This window comes from Notamacropus eugenii, chromosome 1, assembly GCF_028372415.1.
Source record: "Notamacropus eugenii isolate mMacEug1 chromosome 1, mMacEug1.pri_v2, whole genome shotgun sequence".
Lineage (NCBI taxonomy): Eukaryota > Metazoa > Chordata > Mammalia > Diprotodontia > Macropodidae > Notamacropus > Notamacropus eugenii.
Window position 1 is genome coordinate 695,725,544 of NC_092872.1, and position 16,244 is coordinate 695,741,787.

At 40.9% G+C, this 16,244-nt stretch overlaps 1 protein-coding gene across 3 annotated transcripts in view; it reads left to right on the forward strand.

Moving 5' to 3' along the window:
- The first annotated feature begins 86 nt into the window (after nt 1-86).
- CTCF (CCCTC-binding factor) overlaps nt 87-16,244 on the forward strand; it is a 42,828-nt gene continuing 26,670 nt past the window's right edge. Inside the window, exons 1-2 of one of the 3 annotated variants that reach the window (XM_072636064.1) lie at nt 87-362; nt 9,970-10,090. The gene's annotated coding sequence lies outside the window, so the exon portion shown is untranslated. The remainder of the gene's footprint in view (nt 363-9,969; nt 10,091-16,244) is intronic. The other 2 variants (XM_072636062.1, XM_072636063.1) reach the window with 2 other exon arrangements.

The following is a 16,244-nucleotide window of genomic DNA, read 5'->3' on the forward strand; positions in this document are numbered from 1 at the left end:
CCCTCTTCTCACCTTTACTCCCCCCTCCTCCCTTCCCTGCCCGTCACCCTCCCTCCTTCTCCCTCCGCCGCCCGGCCTGCTCTCCTCTCTTCCCCCCCCTCCTCCCCTCCCCGCTTCCCTTATCAGCTCCAGCAGTACCGGCAGCCCCGACGCAGGCGCACTGCGCCGCGCCGCCGCCATTTTGTGTCCAAGGCTGTGGAGCGATTAAACCGTGCGCGGAGCTGCCTGTTTCCGAGCGGCGACGGCGGCGGCTGGCGGCTGGGAGGCCGGAGCGGGCCGGACGGCGGCCGGGACGGCCGGAGCGGGCCGGGCAGGCGAAGGAGCGGGCGCCGCGGGGGGGTGTGGCGCGGCGCGGCGCGGAGGTAAGGGGGGAAACGCGGGGTTTGCAGGGAGGTTTCGCGGGCCGCCTCTAGGTGTCACGATGGGGCCGCTCCGGTTGGCGCTGGCTGCAGCCCCGGCACCAGCCGCCGCCGCCGGGGGGTGTTTGTCTCCCTCTATCGTCCCTGCTGCGGCGCCGGCCGCCGCCATTTCCCTGCCGCCGCCGCCGCCGCCATCGCCCGCCGCGGCGGGGCCCGAGGCCCAGAGCCAGGGCCGGGCGGGGCCGAGCCCCGAAGGCCCCGACTCCATTTTCCTTCCTTTGTCTCGGCCCGCCCGGCGGCCCCGGGCCGGCCCCGGCCGCTCTCCCCGCCCGTCCGCCCGCGCGCGCCCCTGGCCTTGTCTCGCTCCCTCCTTTCCCCGGCGCCGGCCCCGCCGCCCCCGCGTCCCCGGAACCTCCTGGGCGCCCGAGCCCCGCCGCCGCCGTCCCTCTCCGCGCCGCTTCCTGGCTCCGCCGCTCGCTCGGGGCAGGCAGCGCGGGATCCCGGAGCCCCGGCGGGCGGCGGGCGGGCAGCCCCCGGGGGCCTGGGCCGGCTGCGTCCCCGCAGCCTCCGCCGCCGCCGCCGCCTCGCCGCCCGCCGACGTCTGTGTGTGGTCCAGAGTGGCGGAGGCGGCGCTGCTGCAGCTGCGAGAAGAGACCCCGAGAGCTGGAGAGAGCTCCCTCTGCACTCCGGCTGAGCGAGGCGCCCACGCGCACACTCGCACTCACGCCCCGCACAGCCGCGCGCCCCCCGCGCCATGTGCGGCCGCCTGGCCCCGGGCCCGCCCCGAGCCCCGACCCCGCCGGCGGCGGCCGGAGCTGCGCCCTACACCAATGACACGTCGGTGCGTCCCCCGTGCACCCTCCCCCAGCCCCCCAGGGGGCCGCGGAGTGCGGGGAGGGCCGCCCCGGAGCCGGTCCTGCGGACCCGGGCTTTCACGTACTTCTCTCCAGGAAGTCCTCTTGTGGAAGGAGTCTGCACGGTGCTTGTCCTGCGAGCCTTGCACGGAAGCCTCTTCCTGCGTGTCCGGTGCGCTCCTGACGACTGCTGTCACCGGGCAAGCTCGGCTCCCTTGGGGAATTCACCCTTTGGGGGTGATCGACATATGTTGGAAGGGGTTGGAATTTTGAGTTCTTAAGTGTGTGAAAGGAATTAGAGGCACTTGGTGCCAGAAGACGTTTTAACTGGTCTCCTTTCCTTGGCATGTAGACTTCTAGTGTCTGTATGTGTTTATTCCTATGTGTATTTTAAAATATTGGATCTTGATGACTAAAACTGGGATCGCTCAGTTCCAAATTACTAGCCCTATTCTAGTTAATAAGAACTCACAAGTACGTCGAGCTTTCCTGACAGTTTTCTGAAGTAAAGCCACTATTATCCCTTTGTATAGATATTTCTCTGAGCCTCCATTGATTAGAGATCACGCAGCTAGTTAAATATCACAGGTGAAATTCAAACTCAGATCTTCACCCTTTTCTATCCTGCCAAAACAACTAAGTTTTCTCTTCCATGTGAAGTTATTTTTTCTGTTGCTTTTTTCACCATTTCAAAGGAACGTTATCTTTAGAAAAAGTTTCATTTTTTCATTTTCACTTTCCTTCAACTTCAGAGGAAGTGAAGACTAGGCAGAACAGTAAATAAGTGATATATGTGTTTGGAACCTAGATCAGTCAAGACAAATTAACTCATCTTAAAGATAAAAACACCTTTTTATAGTTTTTATTAACTCAAAGAACTTAGTTTTAAAACTTAGTATTTAAAACTTAGTTAATTATGACTAACTGGAAAAATTCATATTCTTCCAACTTGAAGTGAATTTTAAAATAATTTCATGTAATTTTTGAGCATGTGTATCTAATTTATAAACATTTGCACAGTCAGGCCGTTAATTTGATTGGAGGGAACGAAGAGAGTAAGAGAAACTAAAGTAACTAAAGTGGGAGTTGTTAGGTTTATGATCTTTGCCGTACAACTATCCTATGAAATTGATGGGGAGTATTCTTCCGTACAATCAGGAAATTAAGCTTCATAGAGAAAGGTTAAGCAACTTCCCCTAGATTATACAGCCAATGTGAGTCAGTCTATGAGAGACTAGTCACCATATCTTCAATGATTTTTCTGTTCCCATACTTAATCATTTTATAGAATAATTTTACTTTGCAAAGTGATGATTGTGGCCAACCACAGTTTCATAGCAAGTAATGATTTATGGTGTTCACTATGGCTGTCACCTTAAATCTTAACTACTGTTTGATCTCTAAATTAGCTTGAAAGAATTTAGATTGGTTCTGTGTTTTTCAGAACTACTACTTACCTCAAAGGGAATATAGAGTTCTTTTACTCTCCCTTTGCATTCTATTTAATGGAAACCCTGCTATGGCAAATACAAAGTGGAGGATTTCATCCTTCACTTTTTCCTTGGCCCTTTTCCCAGCATTCTTATATCTTGCATCAGAAGTGCAAGAATCTCTCCCTGATTCTCAGTTTGATTTCATCCATTCTTCAAGGTAATGAACTGCTTTTGACACTCTTCCAGAGAATTTCTCACTTAAGCTACTGTGTCCCTTTCAGTGCAGTTTCTGAATGAATAATGAGCAGTTAATAGTTCACATTTCATCTACTAAATGCGATTTCAGGAGACATTGCTGAAGTGATAGCTTCAGTTTTCTTCTAGTTAAACTCAGTCCTTCCATCCACTGTGTGTGTGTATTTTTCCTTCTATTACTGTTTACTTAACTTCTTCTTCCCCTTTTCTGTTATCCCCTCTGTCTTTTGACTAAGTATATAGTATGAAATTAAAGCATATACTATGTTTCTAAAATAAGTTTTATATTCTCTGTTCATAATTTAAAGACTCAATGAGTTCAGCAGTGCAAAAACAAACAAAAAACCCCATGCTGGACAGGGAGTTACAAGTGTCTGTGTTCTAAACATTTCTGTTTACTAGCTCTTCAGTTTGATGTTGAACGGGTCTCTTCACCTTTCTCCCCTCTCCTTTCCATCATTAGAATGAAAATAATACTTGCTTTGATACTAGGGGACAGGCATTTAGGGGGTGTAGAATATTGTATTAGGAGATACTAAGTTTAGATAAGGATGTCACCTCAGTCTTATGAAAGCTTGTAATGTACTCAAAGGGTAAGAATGACCAACATATCAATAATACTGTATGTTATAGTGATGAAATACATTAGTTATAAAGCTTCTGTGTGAATGAGTTGTAAATTCAAAACACTTATAGACTTGTTAATTATTATTTTTTAAATTTCTATATGGTCCACTTTTCCCTTACTGTCACCTGCCCTTGATTAGGGGTATGAGAAGAGATTCCTCGTCTTGGTATAAATCTCCAATCCTAATTTTAATATGTCAGTGCTGGCCATTTAGGGGAAAAGAATAAGCATTTATATGGTACTTAAGTATGTGCCAGGCACTGTGCCAAACACTTAGCAAATGTTATACCATTTGAACCTCCCAACAACCTTGCCGTGTAGATGTTATCCTTATTCTACAGTTGAGGAAACCTGAGGCAGACAGGTTAGGTGACTTGCCCAAGGTTAGCTAGTATGTCTGAGACTGTATTTGAATCGGATCTTCCTGACTCCAGGCCCGGCACTCATGTGAACCTCCTACTTGGCTAAGGTTAAGGATTGTGTCCTCTGGACCCTCTCATTCAAGCCCTGGGTTTGGGGGGGGTTTTTTATTTCTGTTTTCTCCTTTTTGACATCTTTTTTTTTTTAAATTGACCTAGCAACATATTGTAGTGTTATCCAATTTTTAATTAGTAGAAAATAAAAACTTTATGTAGAGTTAGAAATTTTTGAAGAAAATGGACCTCAGTTCAATCAGTCAGCAAGCATTTATTAAGCATTTACTGTGTGCCAGGCACTGTATGAAGTTCTAGGGGTTCGAAGGAAAACAAAACAGACCCTGCCCTCAAGAAGCATTTGTTCTAGGGTGTTAGACAACATGTAGATAACTCATTACATCTGAAATGAGACATATATGAATAAATGGAAGGTAACCTGAGTGGGGAGGCACAGGCACTAGCAGGGCACCAGAAGGACCTTCTACTGATGGGGATACTTGCTGCTATGTTCTGAAGAAAGCCAGGGAAGCCAAGAGGCTGAAATGGGTGGCAAGGGAAGCATTCCAGGCCTGGGGGGTGATTGGTGGACAAAGGCAGGAGAAAAGTTGCCTTGTCAGAGGAAGTGCAAGTAGGCCTGCATACAGGCAAGAGTTTATAAAGAGTTTTAAGTGCTGAACAGGGCTTTATATTTAATGTTGGAAGTAATGGGGACGAGCTGGAGCTCATTAAAGCAGGGAATGAGATGGTCAGACCAGTACTTTATAAAAATTACCATGACCACTGATTGGATGATAATGTAGAGTAGGGAGAAATGAGCCAGGAGACTATTGCTGGGGTCCAAGTGAGAGGTGACAAGGGCCCGAACTATGTGAGTGCAAAGAAAAGTACTTTGAGGTATGAAAATAGAAAGTAGTTGAACATGACACTGAGGATGGATGATTGTGAGATTAAGAGTAGGGAATGCCTTTTATAGGAATAGGAAAATTAGGAAGAGAAGGTTTCCGAGAAGAGATGAGTTCTGTGGACATCTTAAGTTTGAGAATTTCAAGTCACAGTTGTATATATGCATGACTGCAGTTCAGCAAAGACATTGGAGCTGAAAATACTTGTAGATCTGGGTCTGAACTCAAGTGAACTAGTGTAGAGAGAAAAGAGATACCCAGGACAATGCCTTGGGAGACACCCACAGTTAGTGGGTGAGACATGGATGAAGCATTAGCAAAGGAGACTGAGCTGTCAGACAGGTGATGGGAAGGGTAGGAGAGAGGAGTATAGAAGAAGCTCAGCTGGGAGAGCATATCCAGAGGGAACCTGAAAGGCAGGGTCACATGCTGCAGAGAGGGCAGGAAGGATGAAATCTGAGACATCCTTGGAAGGAAAAATGTGTTCTTCATCTAATGAAGATTAATGATAAAAGTGCTGTGCCCAGAACTTAGTCCAAGTGCAGAAGGACTGAACCTTGCAGTTCTCTCATTCTTTCTGATGCCCTATTAGGATCACAGACTTCTCTTGCAGCACTTCCCTCTGGACTTACATGTACTTAAACTCTTTAGCACTCCCATTTCACTTTGTAAATATAGACAAACTGACAACTACATGTCAGTCACTGGTACAGTTTTAGTGTTGGAAATAATAATGAAGCCTGCTTCAGTCTGATATCCTTTTCTTGCTTCATATGCTTTGCATTTTTCCATTTATTGCAACATTTTTCTTTAACCCCAGTATCCTCTTGGAGGAGCTTTTGGCAGCAAATATTATTAAGTAAAGGAACAGACAGATTAAAGAATGAAATTAAGGTTAGACTCATACCTCATATCATATACTAATGGATATGTATATGGATAAATATAGAAGGTAACATAAACACATGAGATTAATAAGGAAGAAGATGTGAATAGCAGCTAGGAAATTCCTTTCAGATCTGTGGACAAGTGAAGAGTTCATGACTGGACAAAGGATAGAGGGACTTAGAAGAGAAAGTAGAAATTTTATTAAATAAAATTTTTAAAAGCTTTTGCACAAACGATATTAGTGCAGTTGAAATTTGAAGAGAAACTTTTCTTCAGATTTTTTCAATAAAGTTCTTAATTATATGACATACATTCCCCCTCCCCCATAGAGAATCATTTCAGACTTAGAAGAATAAGAGCCATCCCCCAATTGATAAATGGTCAAAAACAAATAGATATTCTTAGAGGAAAAAAATCCAAGCTATAAAGCATATTTTCAAAATTCTGTAAATCAGTAATTAGAGAAGTACAAATTAATCAGCACTGAGGTTCTATCTCACACCCCTCAGTTTGGCAGAGATCACAGAAAATGAATTCAATAAATATTGAGGGAGGTGGCAATAGAAATTGCACATCAATCCATTTTCATTGGATTTCATCCGAGGGCAACACCATGCTCCCAGTCTCGCAGGCCCATACCTCAGGTCCATATGCTGGACTCCTCCCTATCTCTCAACCTTCACCCCCATATCCAAGCTGTTAACAAGAGCTGACCATTTTAATTCTGCAACCATCTGTCGAGTATACCCCTTTATCTCCTCTTGACACTATCCCCACCCTGATGCAGACCCTCAGCACCTCACACCTGAATTATTGCAATAGCCTGCTGGTGAATCTGCCTGCCTTAAGTCTCTCCCCACTTCGATCTATCTTCCATTCAGCCACCAAAGTGATTTTCCTAAAGTGCAGGTCTGGCTACATTACCTCTCTACTCAGTAAACTCTAATAGCTCCTTGCCTGCACGATAATAATAATAATAGGTAAAATTTATATAACACTTACTGTGTGTCTGGCTGCTTTACAACTATCTCATCAAAAACAAACTCCTCCAAACTCCTCTATTTGGCATTCAAAGGCCTTTATAACCTAGAGAATACACACACACACACACACACTCTCTCTCTCTCTCTCTCTCTCTCTCTCTTTCTCTCTCTCTCTCTCTCCCTCCCTCTCTCCCTCTCTCTCTCTCCCTCCACACACACATCTTCCCAGTCTTACTATGCCTTAGTTCCCACTGGGTACTCTTCAGTCCTGTGAAGCTGTCCTTCTGGCTGTTCCTCCCTCCCTGGAATGTTCTCCTTTCTTATCTCTACCTACTAACTTCCCTAGCTTCCTTCAAGTCATTTTCAGGAAGCTTTTTCCAATCCTTCTTAATTCTAGTTCCCTCTTTTAATAATATCCTATTTTTCTTGTATATACATTGTTTATACAAATTTGCTTGTCTCCCCCATTGACTTGTGTGTTTCAGAACTGTCTTTTTTGCCACTTTGTATCCCTTGTACTTAACCCAGTAGGTGCTTAATACATGTTTATTGACTGACTTGCCTAGAGCTTTGAATTGGTTAAGCCATTCTGGAAACCAATTTGGAACTTTGCCCCAAAGGTCACTAAATTGTAAGTATCCTTTGGCCTAGCAGTACCTCTGTTAGACAGATTGACACCTCTAAAGACACCTCTAAAACCTTCATATATACATATACTTACAATAGCCCTTTTTGGAAAGGCAAAGAGCTGGAAACTAAGGGAATTTCCATCATTTGGGTAATAGATGAACAAGTTATGGTATTATAAATGTATTACAATATGATTGTGCCCTAGGAGTGATAAAATGTAGTTTCAGAGAAACCTGAGAAATTTTGTTATGAATGAATTCAGTGAAGTAAAAAAAACAAAACAAAACAGGAGGACATTTTATATGATAACAAGAACATTGTCAAGACAAACGACTTCGAAAGACGTAATTGGGATTGATCCAGAATTCCAGAGGACTGATGAAGTGAGCTGTGCTTACTATCTACCTGATAAACTCAAGGTGCAGAGTAAGACAGATTTTTGGACAAGATCAATGCAAGAATTTGTTTTGTTTAACATGAAGTAATTACAACAAGAGTTTGTTTTAATTGGGGGAGATGGAAAGAGAAAATTGGTGCTTGTTAATGGAAAAAAGTAAATTAAAAGTTAAATTTAAAAGAATGAAGTTAAATTCTGTGGCTGAGGCAGGAAAAGAACTGTTACTTCTAGTACAGTGTTGTTTTAATCTTGAGACCATTTAGTTCTCTGGTCCTCTTATCTGTGACTATTATCCTTGTCTTCCTCTCCAAGAGCTTTCACTGTGCTAGGCAAGATGCCAGTAATCATTCTCTATTTTTATTAAGAAATTGGATCTATGGAGATAATGGAAAGTCATAAGACTTTTAAAAAACAGCAAGACTAGACCAGACCAGAGCTCATCCATTCAGATAAATGTTGACCTGTTAGATGGAGGAGACTGGATGCTTATTCAGTGTTCCCATGAGGCCATTGTTGCCCCAAACATGTTTGGAATGCCATTGTAATTGTTTACAGGCTATTAAAAAAAGTCTTATTTTATAGTTGTGGTCTTGTCGGGTGTTTTTTTATTCATTTAGTTGGTTTTTGTTTGTTTTGAACCAAAACCAGTGTTGACCAGAATATTCCCGTGCTTGATGTTGCTAAACTTTTTGGTCATTTCTAAAAGTTAAATTTGGCCTCAAAGGAAAAACATTTTGTAGCAGTTGACGCTATTCAAAAGAATCTACTATGGGCTTTGGAAGACTTAAAGATTGTTCTGAGTGATGACAGTTTTCTTGGCATCAGTGTATTGCTTCCCATTGTGACTTTCAAATTTGTATAACTTTTAAGTTATGTAGCGCTTTCGCAGTACTTGATTTTGATTGCTACAGTAACTCCATAAAGTATTACATTTGATTTTTTAAAATCACTACTTGATAATGATGCCTTCTTCATAACCTGGCTGGATGACTTTCTAACTGGATGATTTCAGCAAATATCTCGTAGAAGGCCAAAGTGCAAAACTCCGAGATAGGCTTTTCTTTGGTCACCTACCACTTGAAGGTCTTTTGGTTTTTGTACAGACATTTGTAAGAATCTGTTCTTGATGACTTTCATCAAATAAAAATATTTTAAAAAAAAATAATAAAAGCATTTATTAAATAATTATGTGCCAGCACTGAGCTAAGTATGGAGATGCACATAACAAGCAAGGGAGACAGTCCCCTGCCTTCAAACTTAACTTCCAATGAAGAAAGACACCACACGCAAGGGAGCTAGAAAGGCAGAGCGGTGCAGGGGGTCACAGTGGGAGGGAAACTCATTTCTCCAAGCTCAGCTCCCAGGGACAGGGATCCAAGGTGGGAGGCTGGTAAGGCATCAAGAAATTGGAAAATGATCCTCCTTATTCTGGCTACACTATCCTTTGGAAACCTATATTGTTAAATCTATTGTCCACTGAGCTTTTCTGTCTTAATTAGTACTACGTCAGTTTAGTTTTGTGGGGCTTTGGTCATTTGTGGAGTATATTTAGTATGTATGTATATTTATATAATAGTTTCTTTACCCCCACACACATAGTATTTATTTTTTCCAATTACATGTAAAGCTAGATTTCAACTTTCACTTTTATAAGATTTTGAATTCCAAATTTTTCCCTCCCTCCCCAAGATGGCAAGCAATCTGATATAGGCTCTACATGTACAGTCATGTTAAACATATTTCCACATTAGACATATTATGAAAGAAAAATCAGGACAAAAGGGAGAAAATTTGAAAGAAAAAAAACAAAAAAAGTGCAAATAATGTGCTTCTCTCTGTATTCAGACATAGTTCTTTCTCTGGATAGGGATAGTGTTGTCTTCCATCATGAATCTTTGGGAATTTACATGACAGTTTCTTTAGATACTTTTTTTTTCTAATGTAAATTCAGAGATATAGCTTTTAATAATATTTGGGCTGAAACTTATCCTGGCTACATTAATGTGTAACTCAGGAATAGTCAGCACATGACATTTCAAATTTTTTGCTAAAGATTTTTATAAATAGCACAGTATATATAAGGTTAAGGTTTTAGCTATTTGATTTTGTGGCTAGGATTAAATATGTTGTTGGCAAATAACCATGAAAGACCTACATTACCATTGATAAAACAATATCTACATTTTTTTTATGTTGAACAATAATTTTCACTTTATTCTTTTAGAATGAATGTTGATCTTCAGCAGAGAGTCAGGATGTTGTAGTGAACCAATCTTTGAGGACTTGGAGTCAAAAAACTTGGAAACTATTCCCTTTCCACAAGCTGACTTTGCAGGCACAAAAAGGTAAGTGTTTTTATTTCTTGACCTCAGAGATGGATGTAATACAGGTTGTTTCCTTTTTGTTTTTTCCCAGATTTGGATGTATTGTAACTTTAACTCTTGAATTCATGATGATGACCCACTTGTGAAATTTTTTTCCTAGTTATTGGAACTTTCTTTTCCTTAGGAGTTATTGAAAGGAGTATTAATGTCACTTGATACTTCAATACTTCAAATGTTCTTTGAATTCATGGGTTTGTGTCTTATTTCTAAGATCTCAGTTATACAGCCTTTCTACATGTTTAGTGGAGATTAATAGCTGTCTTCAAACTTAAACTGCTGTCATTGGGGAAGAGTACCAAACCTTTTCTATTTGGCAGGTATAATGGATGAAAGTTACAAAGAGGAAATAATGAATCCCCCAGCCTTGCTGGAAATCTCCAGGCAAAAGCTGTGTGTTGGGTGTGTTGTGAGAGGCATTCTCTTTTGGTCTGGGTGGCTTCCAACTCTGAAATTCAGTGACTTAAAGTGACCAAAAAATTCATCAAGGATTTAAACAAATCTTTCTCCCTTGAGCCAAGCAAAAGACAGAGATGTGCCCAAGGTCACATACTTAGGAATCGAGGCCTGCAGTTGATTGTGCCTTTTATCCTCAAATGACAATCTGTCATTCCCCGTTACCATTTCCAGTTTGGTAGAGCTTGCTAGAATTTGGGCTTCTTTGACATGGCCTTCAAGAAATCCCTGGTCCCATGATGAATCTAGAGCCCAGAACTTTAGTAGAAATATGGTAGAAATTATTAATAGAGGTAGGTAGAAATTGTGTTTAAGGTCGACTGTTTCCAAATAAGAGTAGATATTAACAGATTTGCTATTTTTTGAGTTAGAATTGTATGGTAAAACAATTATGATTTATTTTTCCTTGATTTCCTCAGTGATTATGGGGGAGGGCTTGGGGGGCAGGGTAAGAAATATAGTTCTGAAGTTCTCTCTACAGATATTTGCTTTCCATACTAAAATTTTGGTCCCTTGCTGGATTGAAGAAAAACCACATAGGCTAGAAATGGGTAGCTCCAAAAATAATTTCTAACTTGTGCCCTGAAGGTCTTATTGGAAATGTGGCTAGAGAATGCAAGCTTATAAGTTATTCAAGAGAAATTGTACTGAATGAGCCAGCCTCATGAGTGGAGGCTTGGACTTCAGGAACATATTATTCAGGTCACTGAGAATGCAACAAACATGGCATGTAGCTGGACCAGGAAGACTGGGTTTGAGCTTCACCTGACTCAGAGGTGTGTAACCCTGAGATCCACTAAGCTCTCTGAGACCTCTCCAGTTGCAGAAAGGGTGCCAACCTGCATTGGTAGAAGTTGGCTCAGCCCAGAGGGAATCACAGGTCCAGTTCCCATCCCTGTTAGTTAGGTAATAGCAGAGGCTAATGGCAGTTCTGCCAAAGGCTGTTGTTGTTTATTTAAGTGACTGGATTCCGAGATATAGGATTATAAATTTAGAATTGAAAGAGTAATTCAGAGGTCATCCCTCTCATTTACAGATGTGAAAACTGAGGCTCCAAAAAGTTATTTACCCAAGATCATAGAGGTGGTAGAGCCAGAAATTGAACTTGGACTAGGTGGTTCGCCCCACCCCCACAAAGCCTGACCACCAAGGGCTGAGACTTGAGTCCTTTTCTAGATCAGTCCTTGTAATCCAAGCAAACTATTTAACTTCCCAGGTCCTCAGCTTCCTGATCCACAGTATAATAATGCTGCACAGTCTTGTAAACCGTCAAGTGCTGTTTAAAGGGATTAAGAGGGTTTTATTTTTTATAAGTATTACTGCCTTTTTATACTTGTTACCTTGAAGAACTCTTAACTTCTTGCCATGTTTCCTCATTTTTTAAATGAAGCTTGATGGCTCTTTCAAACTGGGGTATCTGTGATCTCCTTGCTTTCTTTTACTGCAGCACTACTACTACTCCTGATACCTCTAGGCAACAGACACCTTTTCACATGCTTCAACCATTTGTGGAGTTGTGAAAGTTTCCTTGAGAGTCTTGCATATGAGCTTTGAACAAATAACAGGCTAGTTGTAGGTGACTGACAAAAAGCACAAAAATATTTGCTTAAGCAAGTCCTCTTTCTTTGAAGAAGTTGGGAACATTTAAGAAAGGGGAAAATTAGGAATGATGGGGGAGGAAAATAAGTGGAACATAAGATTATGCCCAAGATTTATTCTTTATGCAAAATATTCCATCTCCTGCTGCCATGCATTTACACTTATCACCTGTTCTGGAATTCTCTTTCTCTTCCCCTCTGGCTTCTTTCATATCCCTGGTAAATTCTACAAGAAGCCTTTCTGCTGTTGATTATCTCCAATTTATCTTGTTCGTATCTTTTTGGACATAGTTTTCCAGATGTTTGCCCCGATTAGACTGTGAGCTTTATGAGAACAAAGACTGCTTTTGCCTTTCTTTCTATCCCAAGCATTTAGCACAGTGCCTAGTACACATAGGTGTTTAATAAATGCTTATTGACTGACTTTCTGAGTTAGAATGGCTGTGCTGGTGAGAAGAACTTCATCTTTTACTTCAAAGACTACCCAGCTATAATACAAAGGATTATCCTTCTCTTACTGAGTTGGGGCAGTTAAGGAGAAGGGGTAGAGCCTATAGCCTCACCTGTAAAATGGGGATAATACTTGTAATGCCTACCTCATAGAATTACAGGAGTCAAAAAACCTGATGATCAATAAAGAGTTCTGCAGAAGTTCAAACCAATCCCTTGGGTATCTGGGAAAGGCTTCATGTAGCATTTGAGGTGGACCTTGAAAAATGAGTCCCTTTTCAACAGAGGTGAGGGTTGGGGCATTCCAAATGTAAAGTACTTTGTGGGTGAACACATGAAGACATGAGCATGCAGAGGTGTGTTTGGGGCACAGTGACAATCCTAACTGGTTGGATTGAAATGTTGGGAACCAGTAGTGGGAAGAAACTGGAAAAGTTAGAGTTAGTGGTTAAGAGGGAGTGGGGGAAAGCATTTATATAGTGCCTACTATGTGCCAGGCAAATACACTAAACACTTGTACAAATACTGTCTTATTTGAGTCTTACAACAACCTTGGGAAGTAGGTTAATCCCTATTTTAAAGATGAGGAGACTGAGTTGCCCAGGTTCACACAGATGGTGTCTGAGGCTGCATTTAAATTCAGGTCTTCCTGACTCCAGGCACAGTGTTCTATCCATTGTGCCATCTAACTACCTCTGAATAAGGAGTTACAACTTTTGGGTTTTAAGGAGGTGGTACCTAAAAATGAGCAGACTGTTCTTGGTGAAAGAACATGAGGACGTGGACTAGGAAGTTGATAGGAACGAGAGAGTAGATGTGTTGGCAGTATTAGCACAGTAGAGGTAGAATCAGCTGTATTTAATAACTAGACAGGAGGGGTATGACAGAAAAGGTGACTTGCCAGGGTTTTGTACATGAGTGAGTGGTAGAAGATTGATGCCATTTAAGAGAAAAAGAGAAGTCAAGATGGAGGAGCAGACTTGGGAAGATGAAGAGTTAAGTTTGGGCATAATGAGTTCAAGGTCTGCTACAAACTGAAATTTTTTTTTTAGAATTATGCATAAACTAAGAGTAAACCTAAGCAGCTTGACTATGAACTGTAGGTAGATTTAATAATTTTAGCTATATTTATCAATAGTGGTTAAATAGATCATACTATTGGTTATCTTAAATTGTGCATTTAAACTCTTAATTTTCACACCAAAATTAGATCCCTGTTGTCTTTGTACTTGTAAGATAAAGCTTATCTCAAAAGAGGATGCTTAGCTATCTCTTAATATAAATTGGGTTTGAAAATTTAGCTCTGAAAGGCCTGACTTGGATGCTTCATTTCTTTTTGTGCCATTTCCAAATATTCACATACAACACTACCCCTCCCTGACCCAGAAAAACTGAACCCTCCCGTAACAGGAAAAGAGTTAAGCAAAAACAACTGATAATAGGGACCACATTTGATAATGTATACAATCTTCTGTCCTCATGGTCAGAAGCCCCCTACTTCTCTACCAAAAGGAGAGAAATTTTCAGAAATAATTTTTCTCAGGGACCTTTGGTTTTGATTTCCTTAAAGTTATCTTCTCACTTACACAGTTTTTTAAAAGTCTATATATTCTTCTGGATCGGCTTATTTCCCTCTGCATCAGTCCATGTAAATCTTTTTGTAATTGTTTCTTAGAACTCCTCATTCTATATATGAGATGTTTATTAATTTTCCTTTAAAATTCTAATATTTGGAGTGGGGGGGGGGACGTTATTTCTTGCCTCACCAAGATTTTCTCATCTCTCCCCCAGATAGGCATTATACATTTTTTTTACCTGTATCCAGAGCTTAGCAAAGTATCTGGCATATGATTGGTCCTTAGTAAATACTCATCGATTTGACTTGTACATAGTAAGAGAAAAGAACAATAAAAAGTTATAAATGAAACAGTTGCTCTCCATATAATAGGGGCTTAATAAATGCATGTTGAATGGATGATTTGAACAAGTAATGAGTTTTCCTTATTTTGGGGGGGAAGAAAGTTCATTTGCTATTTTCAGATTACATGAAGTTCCTGGATCCTGTATTCACTAAATTTGGAATTTAATGGTACTCATTTTGCATGGTGACACCTTCTGAAGCATGTGAAAATGTCTGTGAGCTGTCAATTCAACAAATTGACAAATTTCAGACTACCTTTGTGCCAGTTTAGACAGATGGAGTATCCTATCCTATCCTAGGATTTAGTAGTTTCTAAATTGTTCCCAGAATGATTTACATCATGGATTAGTAACCAATATTCACTAACTTTGTTGGACTACCAAAATTATCATGTGTGTCCAATACATACAACATATGATAGAACATAGGTTAGAAGTAATCTGGACAACTTTACAGTTACTGTATTTTGTGTCTTTGTGTTCAAGTCTTCTTACATAGCTGCTCTGTCAAAAATGATTATAAAACCTTAATTGGCTTTAAGGTTTCAGTTTTCATTAGAATTGACAGCATTTTCTCAATAAAACAGGATCACAGTTTAGAACACCCAGAACATCTCAGCTTTGGAATCTAGCAAGTCCAATTTTTCTGCCTTTTTTTTCTTTGACCATGAAATAGTGAGATTTACCTGCTCTCTTACTCCTTAGGATTAATTAGACTGAAAACCTGATAAGCATTTAAAGCAAATTGATGGTAGTGAAAAACCAGGGGAAAGTTGTTTGGTTTTTTTTAATATTCCCAGATTTTTATTTGTAGCTAACATTGTAACTATAAAGTATTGAGATTGATTTGTCCAAATTTTGACATTTGTCAGGATAAATTTGGTCTTTGGTGTAGGTGACTACCTTTACTTTTATATGTGTACAAATTCCACATTCTGTATTTTTCTACCATATTTGTTAAATGATCACCATTTTTTGGTATTCATTTGAGTGATCTGATTATTTCAGTGAAATGATTCTACTTGAAATCATACTTATATTGCCACTTTGATTTTAGATTCATTTGTTCTATAGTTATTAGGATTCTACCTTTTCTCTGGACTTACCTTCCATTCTTATATTTGGTTGTCCAATTTAATTTGTGTTCTGACATTATTTCGTTGGGGTTTTTATTTTGGTTTGGTTTTTTTGAGACTGGGTCTCCCTTTTTCACTCAGTCTGGAAATGCAGCTTCCAACTCATGGGCTCAATCTCAGTATTGAAAACATAACCAGTTTCCTTCCTTAGATAGCCTGTTGGCCTGCCACTGTCCGGGGCCCACCATGTCTGTACTTCAGCCCTATTGCACCGCAGGCTCAGCTTCCCCTGGTAGCAGGGATTACAGGGACGCACTGCCATGCTGACCGTTGCTGGTATTCTTCAGAATGCCGGCTATTTCTTGTTCTATTCTAGTCACAGAAAATGAAGTCCCGCCAAATCAATCACTAATAATCAGCAAGCTCTAAGCATCTAGCATGTGCCGTTTAGAACGGTAGCCTTGCAAAACGGGATCAAGGCAAAAGAGGGACATTTGTCATTGTTTTAATGATACTTGGAGCAGGTCTGTGCTGTTGGATACCAAGTATTAGCTTCACTCATAATATGGAGATAGACATATACATACACATGTACGTACATATTATCACACCTTCTTG